This window comes from Leopardus geoffroyi, chromosome A1, assembly GCF_018350155.1.
Source record: "Leopardus geoffroyi isolate Oge1 chromosome A1, O.geoffroyi_Oge1_pat1.0, whole genome shotgun sequence".
NCBI classification, from domain to species: Eukaryota; Metazoa; Chordata; class Mammalia; order Carnivora; family Felidae; genus Leopardus; species Leopardus geoffroyi.
In genome coordinates this window covers 150,904,863-150,923,416 of record NC_059326.1, presented here as the reverse complement: position 1 = coordinate 150,923,416, position 18,554 = coordinate 150,904,863, and the positions used below count along the sequence as shown (strand labels likewise).

The 18,554-nt window shown below is 36.2% G+C and overlaps 1 long non-coding RNA gene across 1 annotated transcript in view; it reads right to left on the bottom strand.

The window, feature by feature from the left end:
- The window catches only part of LOC123608046, a 39,187-nt gene that overhangs the window by 10,277 nt on the left and 10,356 nt on the right, over positions 1 to 18,554 (bottom strand). Inside the window, exon 2 of the long non-coding RNA XR_006717063.1 lies at positions 5,198 to 5,518. This is a non-coding gene — a long non-coding RNA (uncharacterized LOC123608046). The remainder of the gene's footprint in view (positions 1 to 5,197; positions 5,519 to 18,554) is intronic.

The following is an 18,554-nucleotide window of genomic DNA, read 5'->3' as shown; positions in this document are numbered from 1 at the left end:
GAATGCTCCTGAGACCATGTCATGCACAGCAGTCTCATGAGTGAGCCAAGGGGTTGTAGAGATGGGTTCCAGGCCTTTGTGAGAATGGTTTGCAAGTGATCCCCAATTTCAAATGGCGATCATTTTTGCTCTGCTCAGATACTGTGCATCAGAAACGAATCTGCTCAGGAATTCTTAGAAGACAATCAAAGAGGGTGCAGCAGCTTCTTCCTTCTCTGGGGAGTTATGCTGAGCAGCCTCCCTTCCACATATATTGTGCTGTGCATGGAATGGCGGGCGGGGGGGGGGGTCCCTTGGAATTCTTCAGAGACTGAAGCCTCTCTAAAGGCTATTTGGCTGGGCTCTCAGAATCAAGAATGAACACGTTAGAGCCAGAAGTGGGTCTGAAAATGGGAATCCTCAATTTGGGAGAGTATTAGTAACTTAGAAAAGGTGGTGAATTTACTTTTACCTCATTAAACAACCTGAATGTTATTTAGACATTAAGAGAGAGAATCAGTGTAATTGTTTCCCATTTCAGCCCTTGGACTTTCTATTTCATTAATAGATGTTAGTTACTTCTTTAGACCCCCAATATATAACACAGATGCCTATTAGTCCCAACATCTGAATAAAGGAAACTGAGGCAGAGCAAAGTTAAGGAATTCGTTCTCATCTGACTGGAATTCTTAAATATATTAAATGCCTTACTCTGTTTCACCTCTTTCCATATACAGCGTAGATTTTAACACCTAAATGATTAATTCACCAGCTTGACTCCGCTACCTACCTCCTCTCTTCCCCCGCTTTCCAACTGGGAGACTGGCTTCAGTTCATAGATAATACATGGACAAGAGGACAAGAGGAAAGCTTTTATTTATTTATTTTTTTATAAGTCAGTAGTTCGGTGACCGCTCTGTCATTCTGAAATTCTGTTCCTTGTGCTCCAGAATGTCTACTCAGCTGGAGTGGCCAGTACCTTAAGAGGCCATGAGTCTCGGTCAGTAGAAGGAACTTGCTCCTCTATCCCCCTCAGACCTCACAGAAATACTTTGTCAAGAATCTCTGGATTTCACAAAGACATGTAGATTTCTTATCTCAAACTGCAAGTTTCACTATAATATTTTTAAGATCTTTAAGACCCATAATTTCCCTGAATTCAAACCTCTTTCTAGTAGCATTTAGGTTTGTATTTCAATGAGACCCTATACGTGTGAAAAGATATATATTGCTTAGGAAATTAGTCATTAGGTTTACAAGTATTTACGACTTGTAAATTTAAAACAGAACATATTTTGATTTACTCAGATGCTAGCCTCAAAAGAGAAAAAACACAAGTTTAGCTTTTAATTTAATCTTAAAAAGTTTTATACTGGGGAATTTTTTTCTCCACTTTGGTTCTCAGCTAGCCCATGTCTCACAAATATAGTTTAATTTTCCTAATATTTACAGTTCCTCTGAAATAATCTTATCAAGTCACTCCTGTCATTCATTGGTTTTCAAGCTCAAAGTTAATGTGTAGTATTCACAAAGCGATAGGGGAAAGGACATTTTATTTTATTTATTTAAAAAAATTTTTTTAACATTTATTCATTTTTGAGAGACAGAGAGAGACAGAACATGAGTGGAGGAGGAGCAGAGAGAGAGAGAGGGAGACACAGAGTCTGAACCAGGCTCCAGGCCCTGATCTGTTAGCAGAGCCCAACACAGGGCTTGAACTCATGAACCACAAGACCATGACCTGAGCCAAAGTTGGATGCTGAACCAACTGGGTCAGCCAGGTGCCCCGAAAGGCCATTTTATTTTATTTTATTTTTTTAATGTTTATTTATTTTTGAGAGAGGGAGAGACACAGAGTCTGAGTGGGGGAGGGGCAGAGAGAGACGGGGAGACAAAGAATCTGAAGCAGGCTCCAAGCTGTCAGCACAGAACCCAATATGGGGTTCAAACTCATGAACCGCAAGATCTTGACCTGAGCCGAAGTCAGATGCTTAACTGACTGAGCCACCCAGGTGCCCCCGAAAAGCCATTTTAAGCAAAATGATTCAAATTAGTAATTTTTTGGAAATGATTCAAAAAGAGAAGTGACATTTACTTGGCAAATGGCCTGTGGACTACAGACTGTCCTGACTGGGATTTTCTGCCCTCTCAAGGCTTTGAGTTTCCCACCTATCCAGTGAGTCAGTCTCCAGCTCCCCAGCACCTTTGTGACTTTTACTGTTTCAATGACTATAGCCTTTATGTAATATTTGCATTGCTGTCTTCTCTGAACTAATGTTTACTTAATTTTTGTCCTGAATTAACTTAAAAATTTTTTTAACTTAACTAAATGTATCTTAAAAGAAAGTTTTGTGTCTCCGCCATAAGTAAATGGACAAAATTTATTTAGTGGAAACCATACAGTGTTATTAAATTCTAGCTCCACAGGGTTGTCTGCTGAAGACTGAGCCTGAGGCTTCCTTTCTGTTTCTTAAAAAGCAAGAGAAAAGTGGTAGAGAGTTCTTTGTCTGCCCCAGTCTGAGACTTTCTTCCTGATATAATTAGAAGTCTCAAAAAACCTGAAATAATGCAAACTTTCTTATTGTGTTCTTTGGTATCGATATGCCTGCTAAAATTATCTTGTATACACCATTGGTCCATATATATCCCTCAACTGGGAAACACAGAGTTGAGTGTTGTCCAAGACCTCTGCCAGCTATAGCTTTTTTTTCTTTTTTTAATGTTTAATCTATTTTTGAAGGAGAGAGAGAACGTGAGCGGGTGAGGGGCAGAGAAAGAGGGAGACACAGACTCCAAAGCGGGCTCCAGGCTCTGAGCTGTCAGCACAGAGCCTGATGCAGGGCTCGAACTCACAAACTGTGAGATCATGACCTGAGCAGAAGTCAGACTCTTAACCGACTGAGCCACCCAGGTGCCCTGCTATCACACTTGATTATACTGCAAACCAGGAATTTCAGTTTGTAGACATGTATAAGACACAGAGGTACGTTTCTCTTCCGGTGCTTCGAAAGCTGAGACACAAACCTCTTGTAGAAAGAACTGACTCTTCTCTCTACTCCATGACTCTGGCTAACTTGTTCACACATGAGAAGGTAATGAGGAAATGTGGGTGGATAAGAGCAGGAATTAGGATTCAGCTGGCCCGTCTGATTTGGCTGTTGCCCCTTTTCTAACCATCAAATTGAAAAATGTCATTAAATCAGTTGAAACTTTTTTGAGCAGTGCTGAAGGTCAAATTCTGGGATCAGTTTAACAAAGGTACTCTATTTTGATAAGAGAATTGATGCCGTTTTGATAATATTGCCAAACTTAATTTTCTTTACCTTGTTCTGACTGCCCAGTGACCATTTACATGATGAAAGTAAATGTTTTAAAAACTGAAATGAGGGGTGCCTGGGTGTCTCAGTCGGTTAAGTATCTGACTTTTCATTTTAGCTGAGGTCATGGTCCCAGGGTCAAGGGATCTAGCCCAGAGTTGGGCTCCATACTGGGTGTGGAGCCTGCTTGGGATTCTTTTCTCTCCCTCTCTCCCTGCCCCTCCCCTGCTCACACTCGCCCTTTACGAAAACCAGTGAAAACTGAAATGAATAGCCATTTCTGTTTAGAGTTTTGTTTGTGTTTGTTTTTTTGCTATAATTTTGTACACTTAGAGTAAAACCTCAGTTCAAGAACTTTCTTTCCTCCTTTGCGGAGTGCTGCTAGAGTCACACAAATGACCAAAGCTTAGAACCGTTTTGTTACCCAGCACAAAGTAAAATGAATTATTAAAGTTGACTCATATAGAAAGTAGCCATGGAAAATTAGTGGGGAAATTCATTGTTATTTTTTGACTTCTATTACCAACATAAAACACCATAATGGCAATTGAGATATCATTATTTTTCAGTAATCCCTTGTACCTGGCAGGAACTCCAAGGAGTTCTTCCTTCTGCCTGAGACCTAGAGGTGGTAGTTTTTATAAGATTAAAGTTGGTGCTAGTCATTTCAGATACTCACTTCCAAGTAGAAGGTGGGGGCTCACCCTCACATAAGTAGCCTCAAAAATGCACCTGGCTCCTGCCACCATGAGAGAAAATTTCCAGTTAGTGCAACTGCTGCTCCTTTCTACCTACCTACTTAATTCCTACTTCACTTTGCTTAGAAAACAGTACAGGAAATAAAAGGCCAGGCTCATAATTTGCACGGCAAATTACCCACAGCATCTGCAGAACCAGACCCTGGGTTGGAATCTTGAAATTCAGTGGCTTGGAGTCTTGAAGAGCAGTGGCCTGGGAATCAGGAGACCTGGGTTCTGGGTCAGCTTCACCACTAACCATGTGATACTGAGAAACTCTATTGTCTTTAGTGATGTTCAGTGTCACTTTCTCCAAAAGAAGGGGTGAGAAGAGACCTATGTAGCCATTTCTTCCCTTCACATCCTATGATTCTATTTCCTATAGTGTTAACAGTGATATCTAGCATTAAAAATAATGTTCAATTATCTGAGACTTTGAAGTAACAACCCAGCATGGCATGAGATTTTAAAAAGAATAGGCAGCATAAACTCTCATCAACAAGTCACACACTTCATTAAGAAATTAATAATAGACCCACAATTAGACAGATATTGTATTTCTGATTTGCTGGTTAACTCATTGACTCTGCTATATATTGACCTTCAGAAAGCTAGGGAATGATAGATAGGGGCCTAATCATTAAGTAGTTGATCTTCAAACACACCTGCATTAATATTTTATCGATTGCATTTCATTTTAATTGTAGTGTGGTTAAAATTCCAATGAGATAAATATTTTCCTTTATGTGAGAACCCCAGAGAACAGTAGCTTTGAAACATTTGTCATAAAAATAAACACAGACTATTACCCAACAATTATGCATAAAAATGTCTGTGAATGACTAGATTAATAGAGGCCTTCATGTAAAACCAATGATCTACATTGAGCCTTACAGAAAGAGCATGTTTCCACAGATACAGAATATTCCCAACCTGGAGAGCTGGCTGAGAAAATGCAGCCAGAATATTACTCATTTAGTCTTTTCTACAACAGTTCCATCCTACAGCCTAAAACTAAAAGCCAAAGACTACATTTTCCAAATATTTGTCAAAAACAAGGGAATTGTGCTTATTTATTTTAAATTCAAACCCAAATGTGCTCATTTTTAATCCCACAGTTTTTAACTCTGATATTCATCTCTTTTCCATGAGCAGTAGTCTCACCTCAAGAAAAGAAGCATGTGATAGTCCTTTCAGTCAGCCAGCATCTCTCTGTTGAAATGCAACTATTCCAAGTCAATAAGTGGTAAACTTTGGTAGGAGTCTGACTCAACTTGGTATTAGAGTTACTCCTGAGAAAGGGTCTTCAGTTTGGTGGAGCTCCTTTCTTCCGATCATTCATTCAGCGAACTCTTGTGTCGGGCACATACTAATCTTCTCACGCACGTTACTTATCACACTGTATTTTTCCAATGGAATCAAATCTAAAACACCTAGTGACTGAATCCTGGAACCATACTCCGGAGGCCATATGTCAGCCTACTCCTATCGAGAGGGGGGGGGGAAGGAAGTCTGAAACTAGAAACCATGAGACAGTATTCTGTGCTCTCTTCTCACTTTCCTGAATTATGTATTTGTCCACACCTGGCTTTCTGCAGTGGGAGGAGGCAGCATAGGCAAAGAGTAAGAACACTGCCTCTATGACCAGACAAATTTGCCGTAGAATCGTTGCTTCCCCAATTACCGGATGTGGAACTTGGCAAGTTTTTAAAATCTCTTGAAGCCTAAGTTTCTTCTCTAAGTTGGAAATAATAATATCCTACTTGAAGTTGCTGCAGGGATAAAATGAGATAATGTGAGTAAAGCTCTTAGTACCGAGTCTGGAAATGATAAGCACTCTGGAATGTGCAGCTTCAATTTAATCTTGTCATTAGCGGAGCATAGAGATGACAGATGAACTAAGACTTATTAAGTGCCTAGTACTCCTTGGGCGAAGAGAGACTCTAGATATTCCCTCTCTACCTCCACCTCACCCAAGTTTCTTCTTTATGAATTTGAGAGCGAATTCTCTGGCTTGTGTGCCATCTTTCCCTTTATCTCCTCTTTCTAATTCCTTGTGATTAATTTTAGCAATAGCACTGGATATCAGCAAAACCGTCAACGGAGAAAAAGAAAAACAATACAAATTCAAATCATTACCTAAAATTTATTTATTAGTAGATATTTCTAAGTGGTGGAAGTAATGATGATTTTTATCCATTTGACTTTACTCTTTATGTTTTCCAAAGTTCTGCACTGACATATATTACTTTTATAAGAACACAAAAAAAAAAGTATTTAAAAGTGTGTGTGCATGAGTGTGTATGTGTGTGTGTGTGTGTGTGTGTGTGTGTGTGTGTAGCTGGGGGAAGTTACTTATAAAGGTCAGTAAAGATGTGGTTGCAGGGGATTGTCTGAAATAATTGGAGCACAACTGAGTACTAAAACAAAATTATTTTAGAAACAGCTCGGGACTTAGAGGACATTGGTTTAAATCTTAATATGATGATTTAGTAGCTGTATCACCTTTGTTGCTTAACCTTTCTAAGCCTCATCTCTCTCATCCATTAAATGGGGTAGTAATCTCATTCTTCTGCAGTTTCTTGAAGGCTGAGCTTACATGTGAAAAAGGTATGATATATGGGACTGAGTTAGAGTTCAGACTTATAACCTGAAGAGTATTTAAATGCTTTATTTAAAAAAAAAATAATTGACTAGAAAACTTAGACAAAAACTCCTGCACGAATTAAAATTATTTCATGCATTTGAATGTTTCACCCATACCTGAAGTGTATAACATAGTTAAAAACTAAACTTAATATTTTTTCTCACAGTCCCCTCCCCAAGTAGCTCCTTTTCTTAGATTTATTAGTGCCGTTGATGAAAAGATCCGCCTCATGGTTCCCCAAGGTAATAACATCAACTCATTCCAACTTCTGATTTTGCAATATTCAATCTGTTCCTTATTCCAGTTGAGGTTCCCTCTGAAATGTTGGTTTGATTCCATTCTTTTCTCTCTCCTTCAGGGTTTCTCCACCTCAGCACTATGACATTCTGGGCTGTGTTATTCTGTGTGGTGAGGATCTGTTCTGTACATTGTAGGATGTGTAGCTGTATCCCTGACCTCTGTTTTATGACAACCAAAAATGTCCCCCAGACATTACCAAGTATCCCCTGGGAGGCACAATCTCTCCCAGCTGAGAACTCCTGCTCTGCTTTGCACATGTCCATAACAAGAGCACACCCACATCACGGGTTCACATGATACTAAAAGTTGTAAGAGCAACTTTTAAAAACATTTACCCCAAATTTAGTGTTTGAATCTAAAATTCTTACCATGAATTTCCATGTAACTTTCAGAGAGTTGTACAGGATGCAGAAAACAATGTGTTGATATCTCTGATATTCTCTGAATAGCGTAGTGCTAAACATTGGCCTTGTTCAACGATGTTATGCATTATTAAGCGAAAAGGTCTCCCTCATCACTGAATCTTATTCTGAGAGTAACCATTTAAAGCCAAAATGTTTTCTTTATATTTTTGTTGTTACTTGCATCTAATATGTATTTTTTACATATCTTCTTGCTTATTTACGTTAGAACGCATATTCATTGCAGTGTAGAAGCAAAATGTAATCTGTAATCTCATAATGTCTTTCATCCACACCAACATAATCACTAGTGTGTTCATTAAATGTTAAATAATCAAGAACTATGTATTTTTATAATGCATAAATCCTTAGTACATTATTATATAGATGTGTTAGAGTGTGTAAATGATGTTTAGGGGAACTGGTTGGGGCTTTCGCTTATATTAAGAATGCATTATTATTTTTCCTATTTAAAATAATGAAATATTTGCTCTTGCAACAAAAAATTTTGCTTTCCCACACATTTTCAGAAGTGGATTAGAATCACATATGGAGGAAGGAATACCTGCAGTTATATTACTTGAGCATTTACTATGTTGGCTTTGTGCTAAACATTTCATATACATTGTCTCTTGAAAATAAAGTACCTCAGCACAGATACCTGAGAGAATAAAGAATAGATACAAAAGAAAGGTAAAAGACTTCATTTTAAATTTTTTAGAAAATATATAACTAATTTTGGCTCTAATCCTGAGATTTAAAAAAAAAGAAAAAGTAGCTGTTCTCATTGTAAGCATGAAGGATTCCATTCTCTTGTTTTCCATTTACTCCTCCTTCATCGGAATCTGGCTTCTGTTCCATCATTTTACTAAAACCCTACTAGCCATATTCATCAACAGCCTTTTGTAGTAAACCTTATTGTATGTCACTTCTTCACTTTATTTAAAATACCTTACACCATTTAGCTTTTTTAAATACCGTATTCTCAAATGCACATCCCAAAACTAGATTTCTTGCCTGATCTGTAGACCCTGTATTTAACTATACACTGAACATCAGTATCACAACTTAGATGTCTTACAGACAAGCCTATGATTCAATTATGCAAAACTGAATTCATCACATCTCCTTCACCCAAAATCTGCTTTTCCTCCTGTGTCTCCCATTTTAATAAATGGCTTCATGATTACCTCCATTTCTAGAGCCAGAAATAAGGTATGATCCATGGCTTTTCCCTCTCCTTTATCTCTTTCAACCAATCAGTCATCAAATCCTATTGATTCTCTCTTCAGTAGCTCTTAAGCCCATCATATTTCCACCCTCCTGCTATCGTCTTAGTTCTGAATCTTACAGTCTTTTGACTGTTTTATGCAGTTATTTCCTAATTGGCCACCCAGATGGTCAACTAAATATTAAAATAAACTGCTTATTTTTCTGAATTGACCAAATACGTATGCTAGCATAGATAAAAGAAAACACCGGACATAGCTGTCAGACCATGCGTATTATGGGACTGGTGCAGCAAGACTGTGGGGAGGAGCCAGAGAGAATACCGCTAAAGAACATGTGGGATCAGTTGCAGGCGGGTTATGGCAGGCTCCTAAATTTGATTACCGCGAGTCATACAGGAAATGCCAAGGACTGAAGTAAAACCAAGAACCAAAGATCAGTGACTTTTTAAACCAACCAAGGTAACCTACACACAGAACCCGGGAAGCAGCAGTGGAGAGATATGTAGGATTCTGCAGAATATCCCATTTCTTATCCAGGCCATTTTTAGCAGACTAGGTGCATACTTGCTGGTTCTTAAACAATGACATATTAAAAGATGTCGTGCACCAACGTTCTTGAGATACGTGGTCTCAAGCCCTATATGTGTATATAGAAGTTAGGAAGCCGCTACCCTCCACTGTATATAAAAGTAGGAAATTATTGGATTGAGCCATACATAAATCAATTATCAGTAGAAGGTAATAACAGAGCTAGTTATTTGGGGTAAAGGTAAATTACAGGTGTAATTTTATGTCTTCTGTATCTCCTCTAATCCAACTTCATTTTAGGATCTCTTAAGGCAAAAACTTTGCCTGTATCTGTCTCTGCTTATAATATCTGCTTAGGTTACATCAGTCATCCCCACAGTATAAGTTTGCTTACTTTGAAACAGTATTGTGTATAATTCTTGCCGCTTGACATTATATTAGAAAAAGTGTTGACATGATATGTTAGTCTTTGGAAAGGACAGTAAACACTTGTAAAAATAATTTGTTGCAGGTAAATAAGGTAGTTAGCAAAGGTTGCCATTTTAAAGTAAATACACGGAACTTGGATATTCTAAAAGGCTCTCCTAACTTTCCTCAGACATAGATTGAAATAGTATTTTGTTTTCCGATCAACATCCATTTCTTGCAAATAAGTTTCAGGCTCTGAGTTAAAAAACTACTTTCTTTTGATTTTATTTTTTACAAAAATTTGAGTGAAAGTAAATAAAATTTTTGTTGTCTAAATATTATAGATCTGTGAGTAAAACTTTGAGATTATCATATTCCTTGCATAGTTGATGAATAAAAACCCTGTACAAAGTAGAATTTGAAGATTGCATTGATTTTTCCAATTTTAAGTGATTTAACCTGTTGCAGGCAAAATAAACATGGGGATTTGCAATTCCTGTTTGGCTCTTCATTTTGAAGTGCTAAATAGTTTTATTTCTTTGTTCTGTCTATAGTCCCTAACTGATTTCATGAGTTCCACTGTCTCAGAGGCAACTCTGAATTCTCTTTCTAAAGATGAAGAGTTATGGAACAGATTATATGAAATACTGTATAGTTAAGATTAATTAATGATGATTATAATAGACATTAATAAATCCATTCTAATTGTAATTACTTATAATAGTGAATTAGAAAAAGACTTTATGTTAGTGGATCAATGAGAGAAAAGGAGGGTCTGTAAGTTTGCTGGAGAATGGGTATGCGGTAATAGAGGATAGGGTTTATTAGCAATATTACCTAAATCGCTTGTCCACGGACATTTTTCACATATCTCTAAGACAAGATTTTTTTTCTGATAAGATTTCCCATGTCCAAATGGTTCAGTGCTGACAGACTCTCTCAATACTTCCTCCAGATTACATGGGAAAACATCACAAGGAGCGGCTTGTTAGCCCTACCTAATGATCTGATTTTCTGTGAACTAAAAAAAAGTCTGTCTGCACAAACAAGGTGTTTGTGTCAGGACCTAAAAAATGAAGGTCCTGAATTGATCGATATGTACCTGGCTGATAATGCTATATATATATACCACATCAGTTTCTAGTGTTCTATTGTTTCCAGTAAACAATACTCACATTTTTATCATGTTTTTATAGTTTGCAAAGTGATTTCACATACAGTACCACATTGGGCCCTAAAGAAAATACAATGAGATGAGTAGGGTGGATTTTTGCCAATGTATACAGATGAAACACCTAGATATCTGGAATGTGGCCATAAAATACCATGGCCACTTTAAATCTCCCTTCAGGTAAGGAGTGCAGGAGAAATAGAAATTGACTGAGCATCTCAACCACAAGCAGCCATCGCTGAACACCAAGAGATTATTCCACAGAGCAAAGAAATCTGCTCTTTTAGTTGTCTCTATACCAAAGGTTCTTTGGATTATTCTAGCAAGAGTCCCCAGTTCCAGGAATCTAAGTACAGGGTTTCCCCTGTATGTATCCACTTCCAGACAGCTTTTTTTGATTCTTACCAAAAAGTATGAAGGGAAGAAGGTGTATTCATCTGACTAGATTATATGGAACATCAGAAATTAGGTAGGGAGATGGCAGTGGTGGGACCTCTTAAAAACCTTTTGTTTGTTTTTTATTTATTTTATTTTACTGTTTTCTTTGTATTATTTTTTTCTTCAAAACCCTTTGAATTCTTTTATCACCAAACTGGTCCTGGTTAAATTAAAATCCAGTGCTGAATGGTAACAAAAGAAAACAATCTCACAGACACTGTATCTGAAGAGCTCTTTTAACGTCTAAGCACAGTGGAGAAATAGCGTGAGGACTTGCCTAAAGCAATTGCATCTTCAAGGTTAAGACAAAGTCTTGGTCACTGACCCACATTAACAATAGCTGAAAAAATCAGAAGCTAAGTAATGAAGTGACAGAAAAAGAAGACATGAAAAAGAAAACCAGGAGAAATGAACAAAGTACAAAGTAGAACTTCTCTTATTTTTTTCTATTTTGAAAAAACATCAGAAAAATATTTAACCATAGCTGTTGTACACAGGTTTAAAATTCAAGAATTAGCTACATACTAACATAAGTTATGAGTTTAAATCCAAGATCAGTGGCACATTTTTCATTTTGCAAATTTTAATTTGGAAATCTATGAGATGTGAGGATTGACCCTGGCAAAATGATGGAGATTTTTAAAGACTAAAATGTACCTAAATCCCTAAACAGAATTGTTTTCTTTAACATATTTTTAATATCGTATCTCTAAAATTAGGATAAAAAAATCTTAGTGGGACAAGATGAAAAAACGTTTCCATTTCAGGTAATCTAACACACGTGTTCTTCTGCATTCAGAAATACATTCTACTCACTGACTACATTTCATTTTCAATTTCATTGACATATGTTCAAGAAACCCAGTTTTAAGCATGTTCTTTTAGTAAAATGTCACTTTTGCACATGTATTCAATTTGCTTCCAGTTTTTCCCCCCATATGTTTTTCTTTCAGTTTAGTCACTGAGAGTCTTAAAAACTATGGAGGACTATTTTTTTCTCTGTCCCTGAGATGGGCTCTCGTCAAACTCAAGTTATGCATCTAAAAATTCAGTTGTAAGTAAATAAACACAACATTCACTATAAATAAAATAGAACAGTTAAAAATAATAACCTGGAGTTATCTTAATCCTTTATTCTACACAAGGCATTCAGTCAGTTGTCCTCCATTCCAGGATAGAGTGATTTTGGAATATGGTGATGTTGTACCTTACAGTGTATTTTAATAAATTTTTGCTGAATTGAGTTGAAATTGATCATGTCACATAGGCTATCTACCTGAGACAGATATCTTTGGGTCATTTATGTTGTTTTGATAACAGTATCCCCAATTTCGCCTTCCCACTCCATTTTTATCACGTGCATGATAGCAAAAAAAGGGAGGATAAAATCTTTATAGAGATGGTATGGCAAAATAGACAATTATAAAACTGAAATACTTTCTAGATGGATCCCATTTACTCTAGAAGAAAATATATTGCAGTTTACCTCTACTGCAAACAATTGTCGAGTAATATTTTGACATTAGTTTTGTCACCTGTCCTAAGTCACATGGTTTGTGGCACTGTTCGAGGTAGAATGTAAAAGTTGTGATGCTCACATTATTCCTAATTGTATTGGCTTTAGCAAGAGAAGGTGAAAAATGGTTTTCCAGGGGTCATAAACATCAGGGAGGGGATGAAGAGGGCCATCCCAATCTCTACGTACTTCATGGTCAACTAAATGGTCCCAATTACCTGGATAATCCTGAAACCTATTGTTCAAATTCTGATTGGTGTATCCATTCTGATTGGTGATTGGTTGCTATATCCATTCTAATCAGTTCATTTACTTTTAACAGCTTTATTGAGGTAAAATGAACATATAACAAACTTCTTATTTTTAACTGTGTAATTATTTCATAAAGTTTATTTATTTATTTTGAGAGAGAGAGAGAGAGAAAGAGAGAGAGAGAGAGAGAGAGAGAGCGCACACAGGAGGGGAAGAGAGAAAGAGGGAGACAAGAGAAAATCCCAAGCAGGCTCCGCACAGTCAGTGCAGAGCCTGATGCAGGGCTCAAACCCATCAACCGTGAGATCATGACTGGAGCTGAAATCAAGAATCAGACACTTAACTGAGATGCCCAGGCACCCCTGAACTGTAAAATTCTTTAAGTTTTTCCATTTGTATACAACTGTGAAACCATCACCATAGTCAAGACAATGAATACATCCATCACTCCTGAAAGTTTCCTTATACCTCTTTCTAATTCCCACCTCTTGATCACTCCTTCAGACAACTACCAGTCAGCTTTCTGTCACTATATATTAATTTGAATTTCCTAGACTATTATATAAATAATTTGTACTCTTTTTTTTTCTAGCTTCTCTCAGCATATTTAGGTTGCAATCCTTCCATATTACAAAATGTGTCAGTGATTGATTTTTTTATATTGCTGTGTAGTATTCCATTGTTTTAATATCTATGGTGTTTATTCTTTCACCTGTTGAAGGTAGAGCCATGCAGGTTAGACTTTAGATGCATGTACATTTGTGATTGAGTTCTGCCTACTTTTCTAAGCCTAGTTCATCCTAATGTAAATCATATACGAAGTATTTCTGTGACAAAATATCAACACCTCATGATTGGTAAACTATTACCCTTTTTTTCTTGAATTTAGGCTAGGTCTGTGTACTAAAACCATCGGTCATCTCTGTCAGTCAACCCTGAGGAAACAGTTTAGGAAAAATAGCTGATCTGAGAGACTTCAAGTTACTTAAAGCTTTCTCCTGAGTTTCGTGGATTCTTCCCTTACTTGCTCTTTTGTTTCTATCTGTTTGAGGAAATTATCCAAAACGTAAGCATTGGTAACTTTTTAAAAATAAAGATTATGGGTGCCTGGGTGGCTCAGTCAGTTGGGTGTATGACTTCAGCTCGGGTCATGATCTTGGGGTTCATGAGTTCTAGCCCCGTGTTGGGCTCTGTGTTCCCAGCTCTGAGCCTGGAGCCTGCTTCGGATTCTGTGTCTCCCTCTCTCTCTGCCTCTCCCCACTTTCTCTCTCTCTCTCTCTCTCTATCTCTCTCAAAGATAAATAAACGTTAAGAAAAAATTTAAAACAATAAATAAAAATTAAAAAATAAAAATATTAATTACAGCCTTATACCTGTAAGTCAGGAGTGAAAGATATATTTCATTAGGGGGAAAAACTTCTGTTTTATTTTATAATTTTAAGAGATATTTTTAAAACTAAGAATAAAATTTCCTTTTGAAATTTGAAAAATCTGTTGATGTTAATCTTCTAATTGGTTGAAGGGCATAGGACTGAGACGGGGCAGATTTCTAATTTCATTGATTGGCACTGTAGGAAAATGCTCATATTTCGCAGGTATACCATTATTAATGCCCAATCCTGTAGTCCTTTTTCATGCAGAACTCCCACTGGGAGTACCACATGAGAAAGAAATGTAGGATGAGACCCGATTATTATAATTCACAAGACTAATTATGACTTTGAGTTTTCCTGGATAAGCTAATTCTTTCTGCACCCTGGGATCAGTAAGCACGAAAGTAGTCTCACAAGGATTTCGCTGCATTTAACATTACATATATTTATAAATAAATCCAAAGACATTAAATAGCCCTTCAATTCTCTGCTATTTTCTTTGTGTTGTGTTTTTTAAATGATAAGAAAAAATTAAGTAAGACAATGCCACAGGTGTAGTTTCACTAAAAAATAAAAATAACAAATAAGCTACACACCAATCATGTCTTTTTTGGCATTGACTCACTTGTTTTAAACAGACTGTTTATTTTTGTTGGCATCACTGGTGAATAAGACTAAACAGGGACATGGGGAAAGCAAGGATTAAAGAAAACTTGAAAGAAAGGAGAACCTCAGACAAATAAGAGTTGGAAGGAAAAGAGAGAAAGAGAAAGGCTGTTGTAAGATAAAAAGACTGGCAGGAGGGGCTCTGCTTAATTTTCATTTTTATTTGTGGAGGGCTTTGTGAGTGACATAAAATGATGAGATATTCTTGGATGATTTGGAATCTGTTCTTGATTTTTTGGTGTGACAAATCTCACAAACACTGATTCCAGAGTTTTCTGTGATGCCACTATCAACAAATCCCTCCATCGGCCTTTTTTATTCAGTCACCCATTGTACATTTATCTGAGAGGGAATTTCTTTGTGTACTGAGTAATTTCCATGTTGTGAGGTTTCTTGTCTTCAGTTACCTCCAGTTTTATGCTTTAGTCAGAAAACTCACATAGCATTCAAAAAGGAAAACTCAAAGCAATATATAGACTTTTGTGCCTCTTACAAAGAATTAGCGCTGTGTGCCCCTACCAATATAGCAATATATTATATAAGGTCAATACTCCTTTTCACATGCCTCTAATACAGATGCATTTTATGAGGTAGAACAGCAAACACTGAATCACTCTAGTAGAGATACACAAAACAAGTAATTATCGCTAGTTGCAGAAAAATAATTATGCAGTTGTGTGATGAAAACCAGTTTTTAACTGGGAGGAGAAATTCTACCAAAAAAGCATGTGGAAAAGCTAAATGTTGTGTTCTGGAAAATAAGCCATTCTATAAAACTTCCCAATGCAGCTGTATCATCCAGAAGAGGTACCATGCTTTTTTTTTTTTTTTTTATAATAGCACATTGCATACTGCATGTAATGCAGTGTGCTCGTGTACAAGGCACACATAATTACTGCTATTTTCTGTTGGCTTTTCTGTCAAAATGACCATTTTCTTTATTATCAATTCATCTAATATTTTAGTAAGAATACCCTTTATTGTCACTTAATGCTTACCAGGTAGTCCTTGATTATGATTCAATAGACACCTAGGATCACTAGCCATTCTTATTTGGAGTCAGCTATTACTATCATAAATGTTATTGCATATTCTCTGTGTCCAAGATATATACAAAAGCATTTAGTATCAAAAAAAAAAAAAAAAAAGCTAATGGGGCTTTATTTGTAATGCAGCATATTTTTCTTCACATTATATGGGACATCAACGAAATGTGTACGTTTCTACAGAAGGTACTTATCTCAAATATCTACAGTGAGTCCCCACTGCTCTGACATATACCTAGCCCCCATTGAAGCCAAGGGGATTTTGTTTCCCTAATGTTAAGCATGGCTGTTCTGGGCCCTTTAACTAAATCCACTACCATGAATGAACTTAGAGCAGAAACAGCAAGTGCAGCTACATTTAGGCTTATATCAGCATTTCCGTTTAACACATTTTAAAACTACATTTAAGTAATGTGGAGGTTATGACATGAAGTGACAAAACCCAAGCATGTGAGCTGGATGAAACTATCTTTAGCCAGGCTTCCTGGGCCAATGTAGTGAAGTATATGGGCTAAAGAAAGAGGCTCGGCTTTGCCTCTGAATTTTCAGGAGTGTGAAGGCTCTTTTTAAAGTCTTCATATTAAACATATCTTATCTATACACCATAATGGCATCTGTGGCCAGCAAACAAGCCCGTGAAGCTTGAGGAAGTTTCCATCCTAATCCTTTTGATTGCTTCTTGCTGCTTCCTCCCCCTCCCCACCCCCCACAGTTGCTTGTTGGACTCCATACATACCACTACAAAATGAAAAGAACAAGCAAACAAGACTTCCTTTGGGGCAATATCTGTGGTTGGTTTTAAGTGAAATATAACTTTTCTGAGCAAAGCTTTGAAACTGGTTTAGTAATTTGGGGCTAGGAAAGAACTGGTCAAGATAGGACCTTTAAAAATCCATTTTATAATATGATGACCAGTGCAAATAAATGACAAATACATCTGCATTTAGCATATCTGTACACATGTATCTATATACTCTTAGAAAATGTAGAAACCTTGATGCGTGTACCTAGGGCTCTGTATTCATTTTAGCTTACTTATTATTACTAATATCTTTGGGACACCTGTCAATTGTAAATCTGTCGTTATCTCTTCATTTCCTAATTAGTTCTAGAGCTTGATAGTAAATGCATATGTTGGTGTGGTATATCACTTTGCCTTTAATAATAAATTATTATACACCATATTCTAAGTGTTTTGCTAGACTAATATTTTCCATCGACAATTTCAACGATGCAGTAAAATCAAATATATATTCTCAAATTGTGTATATTGGGGTTTTTAATAGATCCTAAATATCACTAAATATTTTGGTCTTTTACAAGTTATTTTATTTTAAAACGGGTAAAGTTTTCTTTTAAAACTTGGCAAAATAAACATTTGTTGCTAATCTCATCGCTTGTTTTGCTTTAAAGCATGTTAATGATTTTTCCGATTATTTAATATTAACAAGTGCTCTTTTAAAAAAGTAGATCTGCTCATTTGGGGTATTGGGTTTTAAATGTAATGTTAAGATTAGTGTGATTAAGTACTTTGAATTCTTAAATAATCATTTTAACTACTTCTAACAAATTTAAGTTGAATGCTTTTAAAAGTTCTTCCAAAACCATCATCGGTTTTATTTTGTAAAATCTGCTTCAAAAATTAGTCTACCACTGTGAATGAATTGCTTTTAATAGAGAGATTGGGGGAAAAAAAGGAAAGGGAGATTTAGGAGAAGAAAAATGTCAAGTGAATCAATATGATTAATTAAATTAAATGTGGATTTATAAAACTCATATTCATAGATTTACACAATATATTCACAGTGACATTTAAAACATGTTTTGAAAATCCCTAAATAAAGTCCCATGAAGATATTTTCCATCTTTAAGAAATAAAAAAAAAACCCTTAACAACATAATAGAATTATACAACTTTACTGCCATCTCCTATACATTTCAATAGTTTTTTGACAGAAAAACCAGAACAATTTTAACATGTAAAAGTTTTAAAGAAAATTATATCCATTTTTGCTACTATCTAAGATGTTTATACTTAAGCCAATAGATCATCTTGACTACTAATGCAACACAAATAGTTTTTCTTGCTTTAAATTTACATCAAGGTCATTTTGATGTTAACCCATTAAGTCTACCTATATGGTGTTAACCCATTAAGCTCGCTATGCTATTCTACTGGATGCCAAAATTGTTAAATTTAACAGGTCAAATATTTATGAAGAATGAATGTCAGTTTTTACAAGCTGTGAAATATGATGTGGAGGAAAGGAACTGGTTCTTAGGTTTCTGAAATTGCTTTTTAAAAATTCAGGTAATACAAAGATAAAAGTGGTACCTTAAACCTACTTGTAGAATTAACATCTATGAATGATAAAAATGACAACAGGGACATTAGCATGGCACAACAGCTAAAATAAGAGATTTGGAGAGAGTATTCAGGTTCAGACAGTACTTAATAGTGTGATTTGTACGCAAATCAATTTGACTTAAGAAAATGAACAGTCTTTAGGTATTAGTTCTGAGTTATAATTACTTCCATCCTC